We start from the raw sequence: 12,724 nt of genomic DNA on the forward strand, positions 1-12,724 counted from the left end.
TGGGTAGAATGTTCAGATAGTAAATGCCTTTCAAGTGTTCCTGTTTCCTTCTCCACTTTATTTATGAGGATGTTCAGAATTAAGCTGCATGTCAAGTTGCAGAAAATATGTTCTCCCCAATTTATCACAACTGTATTCAACATAATATTTTTCTTGTTGTGTATCTGTGTGTCTGTACGTGCCCTGCTGAGTCCAGTTTCCACAGAGGCCAGAGAAAACTTTGGATCCTCAGGATCTGGAACTATAAGTGTTTATGTGCCATCTGGCTTGGACCTCTAGGAAAGAAGAAGACTGTATTAACTGCTCAGACTCTTTTCCAGTCTGTCTTGTAATAGTGTTTTCTTTTGCTCCACATTAGTAGTCAATCTGCTGACTGTCTGTTAAGTGGGAACTGGTGCTCTGTTTTTGCTCTTATATGTTTTAATTGACTATAACACTGAAGTAAACAGACTAAGTTTCATACTGGGAAATTCTCTTTCAAGTTCAGATCCCTCTACATTTAAAACCAAATACCTATCTCTTACATATATCTTTCATTCTTTTTGTCTTTTGGTGTTTTAAAATTTATTTTTGATGTTGTATTTTTCATGTGAAGAGCCTTATGCCTGGGATTTAGTTCCAAATAAAAAATTTCAGATATTTTTGGTATGCATGTTGATATGAATTTTATATTATTCAGAGTTCCCTAGAGGAAGAGGTTTGATGTCATTCATCTTCTTTTTACTTTGGAGATTTAAAAAAAATGTGTGTGTATTGTATTTGTGTTAGGGAAGTATCTGTGCATGTAAGTGCAAATGTTATCGAGAACCAGAAAGAACATTAGATTTCCTAAAGACAGAATCATATGTGGTTGTGAATACTTAATATTGATTGTGGGAAATTAACTTGGATCTTCTGCAAGAATATGCTACTCTCTGAACTGCTGAATGACTTATCTAACCATATTACTATTTTTTTTCCCAAAAATAACCTCTTAATGATCTGGTGCTCCCTGAGTAGGCTATGCTGTCAGGAAGACGCAGAGCCTCATCTCTCTCTGCCCCCCAAGCACTGGAATTATAAACATGTTGCAACATGACCAGAATTTTTACAATTGAAACTTCAGGATTACTACTCAGATCTGTATTCTTTCATCTTTGATAATGAGGTATTGTTTTGCAGATGCTTATTACCTGTAGTTGTTTTTACCTGATACTAATTGATTTTTAAAGAAATTGCCTCTGATATTGTGTTTGTACTAAACTTGAACAAGTATAGTATTTCTTCTTGTCAATATTTCTTAAATGATGCACTATAACAATTGTGTTCATGGCATATAATTTTTTACTAAGTATCAAATGTAATATTAGGATGAAAGTTTAAGGTGAGTTTATATAATATGCAAATGCTATGCCATGTAATGTGAGATAGTTGAACACCTGCATAATTTGATGTGCTTTAGAAAGACTTTGAAGACTTTGATAAGGTTGAAGAATATGTTTGTTAATTTTTAGTATATAATGGGCATTAATTTCATAGTATAATATGTATGAAATAAGGTTCATAGGATTAGCCTCTATGATTATTTTACTCTATATTAACTTAAGTAGAATCCTATACAGAACAAAGGTTTCTAATCCTTCTAAAAGGAGTAGAGTGCTCTGATCTCATGTCTGTAAAGAGCACTCAGGTGGAGACTTCCTGATACTTTGAGTGGCCCCTGGCTTAGGTACGCTTCCTTTGGCTTTAACATTAGCTTCTCTTGCTTTGCACTGTTATTTGTACAGAGGACAAAATCTGGATGACTGTTCAGCACAACAACACAGAACTGACTCAGGTACAGGGTTCCAATGCTAAAAAGCCCTATGCCATGACTCTAAACTATGGTGGAAGTGTGGAGTAGCAGGAGACTCTGATTGATGGCTCAGAGCACTGTGAACAGGAGGTGACATACTACTGCAAGAGATCCCACCTGCTTAATACACTAGGTAAGGTCCACCGTTCTTCATTTTACTGTGAAACCTACAAGCCAATATCCTGGCTATAGTTTTACTGACACAGACTAGAGTCATTGGAGAAGTGGGAACCCCAATATAAAAGTCTTCAAATGGCAGTTTTCTTAATGAATGACATTAATCAGTTATTAAGATGTTGATTCTTATGTAGTGTATGTTTCCTTGAAGCTCACCGTTTACTGACATTGAACTTCTGACTATATTTCTTCTACCTCTGGAGTGCTGCAAGTACAGGTGTCCACCAGCATGGTTGTTTCTTTCAGTGGTGCTGGCCATCAAATTCAGGATTTGTTGCATATTCAGAAATCACTTTTCCTATGGAAGTAATGCCTAAGTCTAAAGTTTCATTTCAGACAAAACAAAATAAGCACATGGCAAAATCTTTTTAGGTTCCCCTAATGCTGGTTCTTATGGAGAATAAATGATTGGTTGTTACATGTTTACTACCTTTCTTGCTGCTATGATGTAACACCAATCCAAGCCTCTAGAAGAGAGATTTACTTTTGGTTGTGGTTTGCAACCCATCATGACAGATGGCTAGAACAGTATGGCAAGAGGCAACGGGAGAATAAAACAATTATTTGCTCAAATCCTGGAAGGCCAGGAAGCTGAGAGGGGAAAGAATAACATTAAGATAGATGTTTCTATTTTACCTTTCATAAAATGCTGACATGTTTTAACATATTGAAGTACATATCACCCAAAATGTAATCAAATTCCATGTATAGTTGCATATGTAGCAGAGGATGGCCTAGTCGGCCATTACTTGGTCTTTCAAAGATCATATGCCCCAGTACAAGGCAGGAATGCCCCAATGCCAGGGCCAGGAAGTGGGAGTGGGTGGGTTGGGGACCAGGGTGAGGGGAAGGTATAGGGGAATTTTAGGATAGCATTTGAAATGTAAATGAACAAAATATCTAATTAAAATGGAAGGGGGGAGGGTATGGGAGACTTTTGGGATAGCATGGTAAATGTAATTGAGAAAAATATGTAATAAAAAATATACATATAAAAATGAAAGCACCAAAAAAAATGCCTTAAACCTACAAAAAAAATAGTAGAACAGGCTAGCTTTGTACTCACAGAGGTCTAGATCTTCTTTTCTTAGGGCTGAGTTTGGGGTACTAGTGGCTTCAAAAGTACCAAGAGTATCAAGTACCCAAGAAAGAACATCAATCACATTATATCATAAATTTCAGTGCCTTTGTACTTAACATTTGCAAGTTTAGAGCAACTGTGAAACAATAGAGATGAAAGGTTTAGTAAAGAATGAGTAGAAGACACATAATTCAATCAATACACTGCACTGTTTGACTAATCTAAAATCTTCAGAAGAAGACACTATTCCACATAAATATATGTTCCAGGTAATAGTCACTGATCCCTTTAAACACCAAAAATATTTTCAAATAAAATTTAACTATTTGAGAAGGAAATCTTTCTCTAATGGATTACATGCTTTCCTGCCTTCTTAAACACAGAAAACAGGACAGAAAAATAGATCCCCCCTTTTTATGACTCAGAATCATTACTGTGAAATCAATTCCAGAACTCCTTTTGGATTCAGGCACACTTGTCAGACTGATGAAATCAGAGTTTGCAGTCTCTGTATTCTGCTCCTTGCGTGTCAGTTCCCACAAACTGCCTTACAAAGTTCAATGTCTGTATTTCCTTGCATATTTCTGTTCCATGATGACTAATCTGAACACATTTGCCACCCTAGGCCCTCAGAATGTTGGCCTCTAAATACTGCACTCTTTTCATTTAAAAGTCATTTTTCAGTATTTGAGTTAGTATGAAAAATAGAAATATGTCCATTGTGACTCTGTGAGTTCTTTAAAGGATTTACACTATCATGTCACTTAGGTTGTATCATTCCTTTTAATTATTGATGTGTACCTACATATAAATATCCTCCTGCATATACACACATTATGTCCTTGGAGGTTAGGTGCATTGGACCCACCCCATTGCCCATTTCTGAAATCACTGGCTGTTTTGAGAAACTCTAACAGGATGTTTGGGAACATGATTCTGGTCTTCTAGTAGAGTGACATTTTAGCCACTGAGCTCTACATGTCTCCAGTGCCTGCCAATCCTTTTTGTACATGCATCTCAGGCATCCAAAAACCAGTGTATCTGCTCAAAGTTTCCATCTCAATAGACAAGGAGCAAAGTTGATGCTATCATGAAAAATAAACTGAAAAATAATTTTCTTGTTCTTATTAGTTCTTTGAGAACTTGACACAATGAGTTTTCCACATGTCTATTCCCTTTTCCACAGTTCCTTCCAGATGTTCATCCCTACAACCATATAACTTTGTTTGTGTCCTTGATTTTTAGTGTCCATCAAACCCAATTTGTTTGACGTATATATTCATGGTGGTGTGGCCTTCCACTAAAACATACCAAGACTTTCAGGAGACTAAACCCTTTAAGAAAACTGACTCTCTTTCCCTGATATCAGTTGCTAACAGCCACTCAGATAGGAATTTCATGTCTACCTGTGCTCCCATTGTTGATCCTTTAAGATGGATTGAGCTTAAACAGGTTTTATGTATGCTAGCATAGCTGAGGTTCATGTGTTTTTTCAGTTCTGTCGTGTCCAGAGGACACTCCTTTTATTCACACACTGTCTTTGACTCTTACAGTCTCTACACCTCCTCTTAGTAATCCTTGAGGCTTGGGAGAAGATGGTTTTATATTGATGTTCTGTTTAAGTTTGAGCATTGCTTATGGCCTTATTCTATGAACCTTGGCTACTTGTGGTTCTATGTGTTAATTAACATCTACTGAAAATAGAAGCTTTTATGATGATGGTTGTGAGATGACTTAATCCACAGAAATAACAACATGACATTATGAATTAGTCAAATACTATGTTCATAGAAAAGTTGTAGTAGGTTGACCTGGCTATTCATAGGCTCTCAGCCCAAGAATGGTCCCAGGTATGGATTTGGTCTTGTACAGAGAGAGAGAGACTTAGATATTATAACAGAATGTGGTTGATTATTTTTGCAATATCTTTCCAATTTAGTACTAGTGGGCCTGTCTTGCCAGATCAGCAACTGTCGTTGTATCTATCAGGGTTCAGAGATGATAACACTGATCATACTATTCTTCTGCACTACAGTCCTACCATTAGTTTTGGAAGATAAATATTAGGAGTGTCAATAGTTTGTAACATGTATATTTCCATAGAAACTTACTGGACAGCAATTCCAAAATGAATTTTTTTCTTTTGGAATTGAGCTTTTTATTTGTAAGTATTTAGTATCTAATAGTAGTGTCATTGTCCTATTATGACCTAAGTTCATTTCAACTCTCTGTGTGTGTTTGTTTGTGTGTGTGTGTGTGTGTGTGTGTGTGTGTGTGTATATACTTGTCTACAATTGTGGGTATGAATAGATTTCATTATCTTAATCCAAGGTAGATTGAGAAAGGATTCCTGGTCCTGTGATACAACAATTTATTCTACATACCCACAAAAGAAAGATCAAAAACTCCTGATGGGACCTCTCAGCAGGTACAGTACTTTGAGGACAAACCTGGAAATCTGAATTCAACTTTCAAGATTCACATGGTAGAAAGAAAGAAGTGCCACATGTCATCCTCTGTCCTTCACACAAATTCTGTAGGACCCCTGTGTATACATATTGTCTCTCTCTTTCTCTGTCTCTGTCTTTCTCTCTCTCTTTCACATATACACACATACATATACACATACACGTATAATACCTCTAAAATACACATAAATATAAAAACATTCTCAATGATAAAGCATATTCAGACCAATAACTCATTTTTTAACCAACTCTAGCTTATCCTCTTTTATAGGTGCTTGCAATGAATAGACTCCTTTGGCGTGTATACATAGATGTGATATTATAGATAGGGCTACAAGAATATTTTGCATGTATATCAATGTGAACATAATTAATTATGAACTCAGGATAAATCTCTTGAGGAACTTTTGCCAGGTCAGAAAGTATGCATATTTTCAAGCATTTTATTTCCATCTTGATGCTGTATATCAAGATGGAGTGAATTTATACCCTATACAACAAGGAAGAAACGTGTACCCATTTCCCAGTAATGGATATTAACTTTATCGTCTCATTCCAGTGGTGGAAATTCTATGAATATATAATGTCACCAAGGAAAGATAGATGAAGAGATAGAACAACAGAGAAACAAAAATGAGGAAGAAGGAGAATATCATACATAGGCTTAAATTTTTCAAAACCTACATTAATAAGGGATTTTAAATGTTTCAACTTCCCTTTAGCCCACCACCCAGTAGAGGTAAGAGAAAGGTTTATAGGTTAAAGATGAATGTTAACCTGTTTAGAAATAGTTCTTTGGGACAATTCCAATCTTTGTCATTAGGATATCAACATGTTAATTCACACAATCTGCAGTGGTTGCTTGATCCATTCCCCTACACCATTCACAAATCAACAAGGACAGTTTGAATATGGAAGAAATTGTGATGCTCTGCCAATTGGCAGAGTCTGTGGAAGTAGCAAGAAACCTCTGGAATATCATTAGTTCTTTGGTGCATTTCTCTCTACAAACAATGATCAGTAAAGAAGGGAAGGCAAACCAGTGCTGGAACACTGTCTACTGTCTGTTGTGGTATACTAAAACCCTTTCTAAACATCATGTGTCCATGTCTCCTCTCAAATATCTGCTCCAATGGAACATCACATACTCTTTTTCATGCAGCTTCTAGAAATTCACCATGTGTCTGTTCTCATTAATACATCCTCTAATGGGTTTGCTTCAACAAAACTTCATCTCATGTGTTTGTTTCAGCACAACATCTTGTCATAAAACAGTTTCCAGAACAACATCACATGATACACCTCAGTCTCCAAAGAAACCCAAAATTTCCACTTCAACCATAGCTTATATTTTACCATTAATAGGTAATCGGAATGTCAAAAATCTTTGAAATATTGCAAATAGCATTTGTAAGTGGATTTAATTTGGTAAGAAGATGATGTGGATGAAGTGTTCTTGCCAAAGAATCTCCTCTGTACTTTACAGAAAATGAAGGAAGGTAGTAGATGGCAAGATGAGAGAGAAAGGAAATAAATACCCAAATGTTCAAGGATGACAGAGGATTCTTGTGGCTGTGGCTGTGTGTGAATACCAGACAAACACTCTCTCTAAACCAACCACAGAAATATACAGAAATGTTTATTTCCATGTAGCTTGATTAGTACCAGAAAGCCGAGGAGAGGGTGAGTGCCTCATTGAACCTCACTCATCTAAATCAAAGCTCAGCACTGTTTCTTTCAGAATATACAAAACTCCACAGTTCAAAGAAAATGAATATTTATAAAGAGCCTTCATGTGTATGAATTCCCTTATTGGGTAGAAAAACAAATTAGGGAAAGAAGAACAAACAGGATCACATAGTGATCAGTGTATCTTAAATTGTGCAAATTTCTGAGAAATATTCAAATTTTGTACCATCCAGTGGACTACTGAGGATCCACAAAGTCCATAGATCTTTCTTTGTGCTCTAGAATTTGCATGGCTATCTTCATTATGCAGCAATGATAACAGGAGAGAGTAGGTCACCCATGTCGAACCACTGTGTTTCTTTCATTCAGTTTTGACTGAACCATGACACTCTTGTTTTCTAACTATTCCTCTATTATTTCCATTCTTGGGTAGCCATAAATGCTAGCCCAGGTAACATGTTATCTATCTCTGTAACTAAGGATTTGTCTTGGAAACTTCATGGTGCCATGGAACACATGAAATATTCACTGTAACTCCAATATGTTATTGCATTTTCCTAGTCCGTTTACTTCTTTTTGCCACAACTTTTTGCAAAGCTAATACATTGATAGAGAATGCCTTTTCAGGTCATGTAAGCAGCCAGTCTGCAGTACTCAGAAGCCCTTTTCCCTAAGGGAAATAGAAGTCATTTGTTTCTGGATTAGGGTATAGTCTGTCCTGCCTAAGCTTGAGCCATTTCTCATACATTAGCACCTTGCAGGTATTCTGCCTTTGAGCAGTGTTCAAGAAGCCAGTAAAGGATGAGTATATGACATGAAGTAGCACTCAGTTCATACAAAGCTTACATGCAAAGGACAGAACAATAAACACTCAAGTTATGGCCACCTTTATGAATCAATAACCTGGTTAGCTACATCTTTATATCAGTTTTCTTCTCACCATGACAAAAAAAAATATTTGACAGCAAGTCCTTCAGGTAGGAAGGGTTTACTTTGGTCTTTGGTGCAATAAATGCAGTCTATCAATGCAGGGAATGCTAGGAAGTTGATTAGTTTAATGGGAAAGGGGATTATACATGGTCAGATGGAAGGAACCGGTTAAAAACTAGAAAGAGCTTAAGGTAGAAAAAGGACCAGACTATGTATTCCTCCATACCTGAGTCTCAGCAACCTACTCTATCTGTGAGGTTCTACTGCCTCAATGTTCTACAAACTCTATCAGCACCCTAGTAGGGAAATTAAGCATTCAGATGTATGACTTATGGACAATATCTCACATTCAACTGATAGTGCTACACACACACACACACACACACACACACACACACACACACACACACACACACACACACAAACACTCATACACTATTTGGAATGAAAACAAGATACACAAAGCCTTGGAAAGATGATCCTACAGGATAATCTCCTAAAGCTGTGTGGACAGGAAAAACATTAACCATCCAGTCATCCTTAAGTTCTCTTCCATATTTTCTATACAGCCAAGGATGCTCTATTTGATTCTCCAAACAGCCTATTCGTTTTGCACATAGTATTTACTGTATTCACCCCTCTAGAGTGAAAGTTTAGTACGAGATACTGTTCCAAGTAAAGCTGTGTACAATTCATTACTCTAGGGTCAAGACTAGAAGAAATGCTATGATTTTGACTTGGCGTGTTCCTAAGATCCATGTTTAAAGAATTCATCTCTAGGCTGTACTGGTGGTAAGCAGTAAAATGTTTAAGGTTAAATAAAGTAGGAGAAACTCAGTCAGTGGGGTCATGACATTCATATATTTTCCTTTGTCTTTTTTTTTTTTTTACTCTGTTTGTGTGTGTGTGTGTGCGTGCTGTTAAATATATATATGTGCTGGTAGATGCATGTGTGGGCTTGTATGTGGAAGTCCAGAAACAATCCTAGGTATAGTTTGATAAGACTCTGTCTACCTTGCTTTTTATGTGGGAGTTGCCTACTGGATTGAATATCACCAATTTTGCTAGGTTGTCTGACAAGCAAGCCAAAGGAGTTTACATTCATTTATCTAGCACTAAAAATAAAGGGACATGCCACCAGGCCCATGTTCTTAATCTATCTATAAGTCATGGCCATATATAGCTATATCTGTATTTTTTATGTGGATTGTGGGGAGCTGAACTCTAAACCTCAAATATGTGCATCAGGTACTCTTACTTGTGGAGTCAATTCCCTAGTACCTACTTTTTATTAGTGGTGGTTTTAGAACTTAACTTGATCCTCACTTTTATGATGCAAAGACTTCACTGACTGTGCCATGGTCCTGTTAGCTTGACCATGACCCTTATTCTTTTGACCATGGACCCAGCAAGGTTATTTCTCTCCTCAGTCTAAACATGGACACATACACTGGAGCCAAATGATCAATCAAAAAATGAAATCCCCAGAATTGTGGCTCTTTTTACACACAAATTCATTTTCTCAGAGACCTGCCAGCAGTACAGAAATCAGAGAGCCATCAGAGACTCAGACTCTATTGCTTTCAAATCTAATAGTCATAAGACAGGCTGACCTGGTGCTTACTTTGGTATTCTCTGTATAGAAAGCTTTGTGGAGCAAATCCATTCTGAAAACAAGCTGGCTGTAAGGATTGCTTTACCTCTCTAATATAGTACCTCATACACTCAGAACCTCTGTTTACCTTCCAGGAACTGGAGATGCATTCAATCCCATTCACTCTTTTTTTGTTTGTTTGTTTGTTTGTTTTTGTTTTTAATATTTATTGTATTTATGGGTACACTGTAACTGTCTTCAGACACACCAGAAGAGGGCACCAGATCCCATTACAGATGGTTGTGAGCCACCATGTGGTTGCCGGAATTGAACTCAGGACTTTTGGGAGAGCAGACAGTGCTCTTAACCACTGAGCCATCTCTCCAACCTGATTCATCATTTCATGAGGATGTTAGGTGCAGGAGCTGAACTGCCCACACAGTGCTTCCTCTTCTTGGTGTTCTTAGCTATTTCCACTAAAGCTCTGTGAGATCTCAGTCTTATGGTTATCAAACCATGTCACACCTGAAGAAAGTCATTTCAGAACTCTGAAGGACAAAGCAGGTTATTCAAGCAAGGTCTAGCGCTGTTTCCAGCAAGTTTTTAACGTTCCTAATGCTGTGACCCTTTAATACAGCTCTAATATTATGGTGACCTACAACTGTAAAAATTTTGTTACTTCATAACTGTAATTTTGCTTTTATGAATCATAATGTAAATATCTGGTACTAGACCCCTGTGAAAGAGTTGTGTGATCCCAAAGGGGTCACGACCCACAGCAAGAGAATCACTTTTCCAGGGTGGCAGTCCTATATCTGATTTTGTAACAGCTTGTGATCTAGACATCACAACATACCATACATTCACTCATTTTTGGTTTGTGTGCCACAGTGCCTGTGTGGAGATCGGAGGGCAACTTTCTGGAGTGGTTTTCTCTTTCCACCATGTGCGTGTCCCAGGGATCAAACTTCCTCTCCTTGGCAGCAAGAGCCTTCACGTGGAGTGATCTTACCAGCCCTGTCCTCATTGCCTTTCTAAGAATTGCTTACTAGTAATCTGTTTTTCAAAGGGGCTGCCATTTCACCTTCCCACAGAGCAATGTAGGATTCCAAGCTCTCATCTTGACATTAGTTCACATTTAATTATTACAGACAATGACTGTAGTGGAAATATTAACACACTTCACTTATACTCTTGATTAGAGTGGCTATCACCTTTTTGGGTGCTCTGTGACAGTGGCTCAGAGCCTGTGCAAAACACATGGAGGTCTGAAAATCTTCCAGTTACGAGTTGGCTAAGGCAAGCATCCTTTCTAGTTCCTTTAGCTGCATATTGCCTTGGATAATTATCATTCGGATTGTATTCTCTTCTGTGGCACTTTTGTTTCTTTTAAATTCTTCCCTGGCCCAATCCTGAAGGTATTTTCAGTCAGAATCACTTGGAACTTGCCTAATTGCTTGCAAAATCTTTCTGTAGAGGAGGAGAAGTTGCTGCCTTCTCATGAACTGCTTCAGCATCAGGGCCGCAGGTGGCAAGCAGGAAGCAGCCATGTTGCCTACCCCATTCACTCATTCTTAATGGCTTAGAGAAGTATCAAATTTCAGTGTACTGCTTTTCTTGGGGTTATTCCAATAGGAATTAAAGGAACAAAATGTGATATCTATGAGAGAATTATCATGTCCTCAATTGGCCCTTTTCTTTCATCCTTTATTATACTTTCGTGAATATGGAACTGAGTAGCTACACACACGCACACGCACACGCATGTGTGCGCGCGCACACACGCACACACACACATATATATACATACAGATATGCATGCACATTCACGCATTTGAACCCACACAAAGACTAGTTTGTTATTCACAACATTGTAACTAGTAATTCAAGTTAGAAGACTGTGTACACACTGATTGCATAAAACTACTATCATTGTGTATAAGGATCAGGAATATCCAACAATCCCAATGTCTGCTTCATTCTTGATATACACAAATATATCTACAAGCTCACTTGTATATATAAGCCTCCACATTGGCTTATGGTATTTATCTTCTTATGTTTGGAAAACAAATCATCATTTTAATGAGGAATGGTGATTCAGAAAAGTCTACATGCTTTATAGAGAGGGACCATTAAAGATTTCTCAAAGGAAAATATCCTTGTCTACATTATTGGCACTGAACAAAACCAATTAACAGAATTTTTATTTCCCTTTTTGTACTAATTATTTACTGATAATTTATTAAGTGCCAGGCAATTTTCTAGACCCATAGAAGGAAACAGTAAAAAAAAAATAAAATATAAACAATATTTTTATATTCATGAATTGTAGTCAGGATAAAAAAAGAAAAAAAGAAAAACCACCAACAGAGACAAAGTTTGGAGCTGAGATGAAAGGATGGACCATGTAGAGACTGCCATATCCAGGGATCCACCCCATAATCAGCATCCAAACGCTGACACCATTGCATACACTAGCAAGATTTTATTGAAAGGACCCAGATGTAGCTGTCTCTTGTGAGACTATGCCGGGGCCTAGCAAACACAGAAGTGGATGCTCACAGTCAGCTAATGGATGGATCATAGGGCTCCCAATGGAGGAGCTAGAGAAAGTAGCCAAGGAGCTAAAGGGATCTGCAACCCTATAGGTGGAACAACATTATGAACTAACCAGTACCCCGGAGCTCTTGACTCTAGCTGCATATATATCAAAAGATGGCCTAGTCGGCCATCACTGGAAAGAGAGGCCCATTGGACTTGCAAACTTTATATGCCCCAGTACAGGGGAACACCAGGGCCATAAAGGGGGAGTGGGTGGGCAGGGGAGTGGGGGTGGGTGGATATGGGGGACTTTTGGTATAGCATTGGAAATGTAAATGAGCTAAATACCTAATAAAAAATGGAAAAAAAAAAAAAAGAAAAACCACCAAGATAAGACACTCTTATTC

The 12,724-nt window shown here is 37.6% G+C and overlaps 2 pseudogenes; one reads left to right on the top strand and one right to left on the bottom strand.

Annotated features, from left to right (window-relative positions):
• The window catches only part of Gm53054 (predicted gene, 53054), a 47,183-nt pseudogene continuing 36,220 nt past the window's right edge, over positions 1,762-12,724 (top strand).
• Gm20281 lies at positions 11,055-11,323 on the bottom strand (annotated as a pseudogene).

Source organism: Mus musculus, chromosome 1, assembly GCF_000001635.26.
Source record: "Mus musculus strain C57BL/6J chromosome 1, GRCm38.p6 C57BL/6J".
Lineage (NCBI taxonomy): Eukaryota > Metazoa > Chordata > Mammalia > Rodentia > Muridae > Mus > Mus musculus.